The 7217-nt window shown below is 37.1% G+C and overlaps 1 protein-coding gene across 1 annotated transcript in view; it reads right to left on the bottom strand.

Moving 5' to 3' along the window:
• LOC130579945 (zinc finger CCHC domain-containing protein 2-like) overlaps positions 1–7217 on the bottom strand; it is a 110835-nt gene that overhangs the window by 24956 nt on the left and 78662 nt on the right. The window lies entirely within an intron of this gene.

Here is a 7217-nt window from a genome sequence, read left to right as displayed (position 1 = left end):
CTGGCCAGTTCTATACTAGTTTTTAACCTCTAACGAGTTTATATTCTGTTTCAGTTCATATAGCAACACATTCTGTCTGCTGGAAGAGAATATTGAAAAACTGTTAAGCGGGTGTATTGACTGTACAAATTACTGAACAACCTGTACCAAACTCCAGAGATAGCTTTCTCTTTTTAGAACAGCAATGTAGAAGTCAGGTATCTTATAGCTTAAAATAGCAGTAGCACATATTATTTGAACATGTTTCATGTCTTACTGTCCAACACAGATGTTTATATTGTGTTTCAAGCCCTTCATTTACAGATTTTGGCAGTCTGAGTTCTGCAGCTTAAGTAGCAAAGGTTTGTTTAGAATCCAGACTGTTTTGCTGACTTTTGCTTTCTCTCTTCTTAAGCCCTTTGCACTCGTACAACCATGCAAACACAGGAAGTTCAGTGCACACTTCCTGCTCATGATTTTAAATACTGTTTGAGACTGCAGAGTAGCAGATATAAATCTTAACTTTTACTGCCAGTTTTCTGGAAGCTCAAAAGGGAATCTACTCCTGTATTTTGGAGTAAAGAAGCAATGTCACTTAAGTAGATGTGTAACAAATAGCAAGTGGGATAAGGGAAGGATAAGCTAAGTGCATATTGTAAGAGGAGACTAGGAGACAAAGCCCAATCTCTATGAAATTTGGCTTCAGTCCAAAAATTACTGCTTCCATGCATATATGTTTCTTGCTAACAGGTTTTATAGCTATTTGTTTCCCTCTGGGCTGATTTATTCCAACTGTCATTGATCAGCTGAAGTGGCAAAAGGCAGTGTTGTGAGTCCAAAGAATGTAGTTCTTCTGTAATCCATCAAGGTATCAGCATGTTTCTGCTTCTTTATGACAAAAATATCTTATGAAATTCCTTGAAGTTTCCATTTACCAGAGAGTTAATGTTGGAGTCAAGCATTCAGGAATTTATTGCATGTGCAACCCAGTTTGCTTTTACTGCAGTACTCATATTTTTGCAGGCTTTGTTAGTGTTTCCTGCCTTACCCAATGCTTCTTTTATTCTAATAGCATGAGCATTGCTCTTATATTGAATGAGGTTTAGAATCAAGTGCTTTCATCACTCTGTTGCAGGCTTTGGAAGCTGGGAAGAAGAGACAGGATTGTGAGAGAAGGAGGTGATCACATTTAGAGAGCTGTGACAGTTCTTATACTGTTCCAGGATTGTTAGCAAATCTACAAATAGAAGAGTTTGATTGCTGATGGTGTTAGTCATGTTGCGACYGATTTACTGACTGCTGAGAGTTTAGTGTGTGCAGCTGAAATGAAAAGGAATTTTATGTGCATATAAAGTACTGTAAAAATAGTATATAACATTGTAAAATCAGCTGTGGAGTGCTGTATTAGTTAATGAACATGTGAAGCTTCTAGCCTTCAGCTTCCTTATGCACAAGTTCTTTTCCTCCAGAAAGGTAAGGAATGGTGCTTAATATCTCAAATAAATGTAGAAATGCCTTTTTTTGGTCTGATTTTTCAATATGGTGAAGGTGTTATGATGGTTGCTTTCTAACTTGGTGATGGAGGAATCAGTGGAACCCCTTTTCTGTTCCTGGTGCCTCCTCCTTTGTGCCAGCCTTTGTTTTCCTGTGATCCAAACTGAGCCATTTTCTGCTGCTTTAACGGTTGGCCAGTTCTCTGTGATGTTAGGTGTTTAGGAGGGAGATGGTGGGAGGGTAAGGAAAGATTTGTTTTTTCTGAAGCTGGTACCCACTGTTGCATAGGCTTAGCTGCACTGTAGCTACATACCTGGGGCTGGTGAGCCAGAGACACAGAACATTGAATATTGAAAAGTGGGAAAGGCTCCCTGGGGGAAAAAACCCAARCCAGTTCTGGTTTCAGTGTAAGATTTTGGTAGTTTGTACAAGTGAGATATGTTATCACACATTTAGTGATACAAGGAGGAGGGAGGAAATGCTGAGTATTCTCCATTTTTATTATTTCTTTCTGTCTGAGGAGGCCTGGGAATTCTCATAGAAGGGTGTTGCAGAAAGGCTTGCCCTACCAACACAAGTGGGGCAAAATAAAATTGCAAGAGTTTTGCTCATTTTTGAGCGTCTTTGACTTTGTAACATCAGCATCTTGTATGTAGTTTTTTTGATATTTGACAGAAATAACTTCTGTCAGTTGAAGGCCCACATTGCTGGCTTAAGGAAAACATGAGCACTGCTTTATTTTGAGAGAYTTGGATTGGGAAAAGGTCGATATTCACAATGAGACAAATTTCACTTCTTCATGTATTTTATTATTCTGTGCTTAATTTATGAAGTGCTTTCTGCTCTACATTCTCTGTTTTCCTCTTTTTGGACAYTCTGGCAGTTTCAGTGTTCAGTGTCTGCAAAGTTTAGATGCAAGAGCCCTTGCCAAGATTATTCTTATTCCAAACAAATCTATGGCACCAAACAAAACATAATGTTGAGGTCAAGTGCAAATAATGTACTATTTAGGAGGAAGCATTTTAAATATTTCTCACTATTTAGTCCAAGTTTTATTTTGAAGTTTCTTTCTATTTCATAGGAGGATTTACAGACTTGAAATATATTCACAGAATGGGTCTGGTTGGAAGGGAACCATGTGGTCCAACCTCCCAGCTCAAGCAGGGTCATCCTAGAAAATTCCTAAAATAAATAGTGCATTTTTCCTACATGAAACTGAGCTGAAGCAACAGTGTTTTGAATTCCTTAAGTAGTGGTCACCTTAATTTTTGAAAATTACTGGGGACTCTCACCAGAAAGATGTTTACATACTTCAGCTGATTCTATTGCAGTGAAAATCCAGTGGAGACAGTCTTTGAATTTTCTCTAGCACTGCTTTTAAAATGAAAAATTCTAGACATTCAGATGCAAGTCACCCTTTAGAAATGGATTTCCAAAGCCATTTGTACTAACTTTTCCTTTGATTTAGTTAAAGAAATACACAAAGATTTTCGGAGTTTTGTTTATCCTTTTGTTAGGTAGAGATCCATGTAATTTACTGATAAATTAAGGGAGATTAAGAGAACTATTCTTTTCCATCTAGGGGTAGCAAAATCTTGGTTTCTATTTTGTGGGGGTTATTTTGTTTTGTTTATACCATTACAGTATGATAATGAAAATTGTTTGATGAGACAGTTGACCGTTGGATTTTATTCAAGATATTTGAAAGTTTCCACAGAAACAACCTGTTCACATCCTTGTTTGATCTGTTTTCCACCTGATATATTCACTGCAGTTCAGCGTGGGAAAGGAAGGAATTTCCCTATGGGTCATAGGAATTCTAAGTAAATTAGTTTGGGCTAATATACAAATACTAGTATGCAGCTGGCAGGCTTTCCTTAAAGCATATGTTCTATACTSTCTGTTCTACTTTACATATTTTAATAAAGTGCATTTTAATGTGATGAATATGAACCTTTCAGTTCATAAATTTAAATTTGTATCTAGCCCAGGCTTTCAACAGTATTTCTCTTCTCATAATAATTGTGAAGCATTCTTATTAATGATACTGTCAGTGCCCAGGGTTCTCTAAGCAAAATATTAATAATAAAATCTGCTTCTTATTAGTATTAGGAGATGCGTAATGTTTGTGTTACCTGTTAATTTCTGGCCTTGTTCTTTATGCAAATGAAGAGTGACCAGTTGGATATCTTCTCCAGTCAATTACCTATGTATTTCACAGCCAACTGTTCTGCCACACTGAAAGCAAAGTGCAGATGGGTGGGTCTTCAAGTATCTTCCTCCMTAAGTCTGTTTGTAGTTAAACACTCACGAGACAGTGAATTTCATACTCCTTTCTAAGTAATCATTCCTTTCCACTTTTCTMCCCTTCCTGTGAAACTTCCTCTGGGTATGTCTATCAACTGTTTCCTTCAGATGCCCATAAGGGAAACCTGGTTTTAGATGCTGTGTTCACAACCTACAAAAAATTCCTTACTTCACTTACTCCTTCTCTGGAGAGAGGAAATTTTCTGACTGTGTTTAGCTTGTCTCTCAGTCTGTCTTAGCTTGTTTGCCACAACRTAAAAAGAGAAATCATGCTTTTGTAAACTGGATGAGTTCAGTCTCCCATGTGATGTATGCCATTTTTTAAAGTTAACTCTGCAGCATTTTCATTCAGAAGGTGGAGACAGAAACAGTATTTCATTGGAACTTAAGGGCATACAGTAATTAAAATATGAGGGTCCACTTTTGTGTGTTCTTCTGAATTTTAGTGGTGGTGATGATAATCAAAGTGTTAACAGTGAGAGTTTRTAAGGTGTTTGCATATCTGTTGTGCATTTGCACTTGTCATCTTAAAACTGAGTTAACTTCCTTTGCCTGTAAAATTAGTTTCTAACTCTTGAGAAACTTATTTTTTTTTGTTGTTGCTTTGAATTCCATCCACTCAGAGATACCGTAACTTCTCATCTGCCTGCACAAGTTTACGTGCATCTTGAGAATGAAGTGGATGTCCATGTCAGATGAAACAAGATTCTCTAGATCGATGACTATATTTTAAATTGAGCTTATGGACTTTCAAATGCACAAGCTCTCTTGCTATGTGCCCTCTTATGTGAAGCATTACACTTTCATCTTGGGCTCTGAATTTATGCATCCTTTCTTTCCTGTTCTTCAAACATCTGAAAGAGCCTCAGAGTTAAAAAAAGTAATCCTCCCTTTATGCTTAGTCCAGGAATAAAAATTTCCAAACTAAGCATTTGTGCCAGCTAAATGGAGTTTTAGCTTTAGTTCAACTAAGCTGTTATATTTCAGCAAAGGGTGAGATTAAAGGTTGTGGATCATTCATTATCTACTGTAATTGTATATCTACTGTTAAAAAAAGCTGAAATTTTATTTTGCAAGCATTAATATATACAGCTGCTGTTCAGTGTTACCCAAGAATCCTACCAGTATTTGCATCAGTTCAGATTAACAGCTTTGTGAAATAGGGGATGAAAGGACTGACATCTCTTCTTCCAGAAGTAAAGAATTGTTAAATTGGTTAAAATGCAGATGTTTGTGATGTGTGACTGGAATACATTGGATGTTAAATCCCTCTTCTGCTAGTTACCTGGAAAATATGGTTACAAAATTTTTACCTTTTTTAACTTAAATTGGCTGCCAATTTGTTTTCAGCTGCTTAACTGATTTGCAGCTTACTTCTCATGAGATGCTTCACTGGGTCTTGTGAGTGTGGTGCTTCATCAGAAAATGTGTGAAACTGTATTTAATTTCTTCAAGTTAATGTAATGTAATTGCTATTAACTTGACSTGTATTCCATTCACCTTCATATTTGATTATAATGCTTGGCCTTTCCGTTGTATTGATCTTCTTTAATTTCAAGAGTACCATATGCAGAACAATTCAGAGAATTTTTTTAGTTACTGAAATTTATGCTTATTTTAAATGTTAATAAATAACTATCATTATCTGCTCTTTGGGTTGCTAGTGAGTATTGATGATTTTTTTTTTAAAAACTAAAAGTCAAAAATGGAGACAGGAATGCTTGTCATAGGAAGTAGATGAAATGCGGGAATTCTGACAAGAACTCACAGCTGTATGAGACAAGGATATTAAACAGCCAAGAGGGTGTTGTGAAGTGGGGTCTTCATTCTCATTTCAGTGTAGCATTTCAGATGCTGAAAGAATTAAAATTAAGTATGGTCACACAGTCCAGTTGAACTTCAAATTGGTCTGTGTTCGATTGGTTTTTTGTTTTGTTTTTGCCCCCCGTTTATCTCAGACCTCCCTTCCACTTTTTACTTCACGTCATGATTTTGCTCTTGGTCTTGCATCAATTTACARTCTTAACTTGCTTTCCAGTAAAAGGTTCCCTGTTTCATCCTTTCTTTAAATAAGCAATACATTTTGCAAGGCTTGGAAGGTTGGTTGTGTTCAGTCCATTGACTGTTCCCCTGCCCCAGGTCATTGCTGCTGTTCACTAGACTTMGCCAGCTGATCCCACAGTCAGTGATACTTAATGTTGGTTATCTGAAGAATTTACTCAGTTATTAGTTTATTTCTGAGAATAATAGTCTTTGGAGCAGGCTACAATGATGAGTTGCGTAATTTTTATTCTCAAACTGATTAAATGACAAAATGAAATGTGAGTAAGCTTTGCATTAAAAAAAATACTGAAGTTTTCCCACACAGGCTGTGTTGTGAACACTTTGYGGTTTAACTTTCTTCCATGTTCTGTTTATTTTCTCTCTGCCAAATCTGTCTTAATGGTGTTCAAGATTTTTTAGGTGGACTGGAAAAATTTCTGTTAAACATGGCTTTTCTGTGGCATTGCACCACAATGGAGTTTCTCATTTAGTGTCTTCCTTTGTATCTAAAAGTAAAGTTGTGACTGAGGAACTTTAATCTCATTCAGTGAACCTGCCTGCTTTGTCTGCAACAGAAAATTCACTTGGAAAGACATMATGACTTTCTGCCTTCTTGTGATGCTTTTCTCTCATTCCTTGCAATTCAATTAATCATACCTATGGTGTGTAAAATAACGAGCTGTTGTTTTTTTTTGGTTGAAATAAGGGGGAGGGATAATGGAAAATCTTTCCAAAAAAGTGGGGAACAGATGAATTGTGTGGYTTAACTGCAGGGAGCAAATACACCAGCAAAGCCTAAGGTAAAAGGAAATGGAGGAAACACTGTCCAGATGTGCACTGTTTTGCTACACATTTTATGTAGGTTCGGTATGGAGCTAAGTTTCTGTTATGTTTTTTGAGTATTCTTGGTGCTTGTCTTTGGGGTATTTTCATAATTGAAAGGAGTTTCTTATCTTAAACCTACAGTTCTAATGATTACTGAGAATAAAAAGCTGGGGTGGATTTATTTTTTTCAGTTGGGAGAAATTAAAATTTTATTTTATTTTAGAAGTTGGAAGGTACTTTTCCTTCCCTCCCTCCATCTTCAAATCCCTCAGAAAGACCTACCAGCAGTGCAGGAAAGCTTTTGTGCAATACAGATAATTGAACAATTAGTTGTGAGTTCATGAGCTCAGGGGCAAGCAGCCCACAAAGCAGAGTACAGCATTGGGCTGGGGCAGCGCTGCCTGCATGACCCTGGAAGAGAASGCAGCTCACTGTGACACAAACCTGTGAAAAGAGACTGGGCACATCTTCCCCCTGTGTCAGAGCTCTGATCAAATAACTGGCTGGTTTTTACAATTGTTCTCCAGRGTTAAGGGACCACTGAGGCACAGATGCTGGAGACCCAAGTG

This window comes from Malurus melanocephalus, unplaced genomic scaffold, assembly GCF_030028575.1.
Source record: "Malurus melanocephalus ecotype Western Australia unplaced genomic scaffold, MMel_1.1 scaffold_302, whole genome shotgun sequence".
NCBI lineage: Eukaryota > Metazoa > Chordata > Aves > Passeriformes > Maluridae > Malurus > Malurus melanocephalus.
This window is presented reverse-complemented; position numbering and strand designations above follow the sequence as displayed.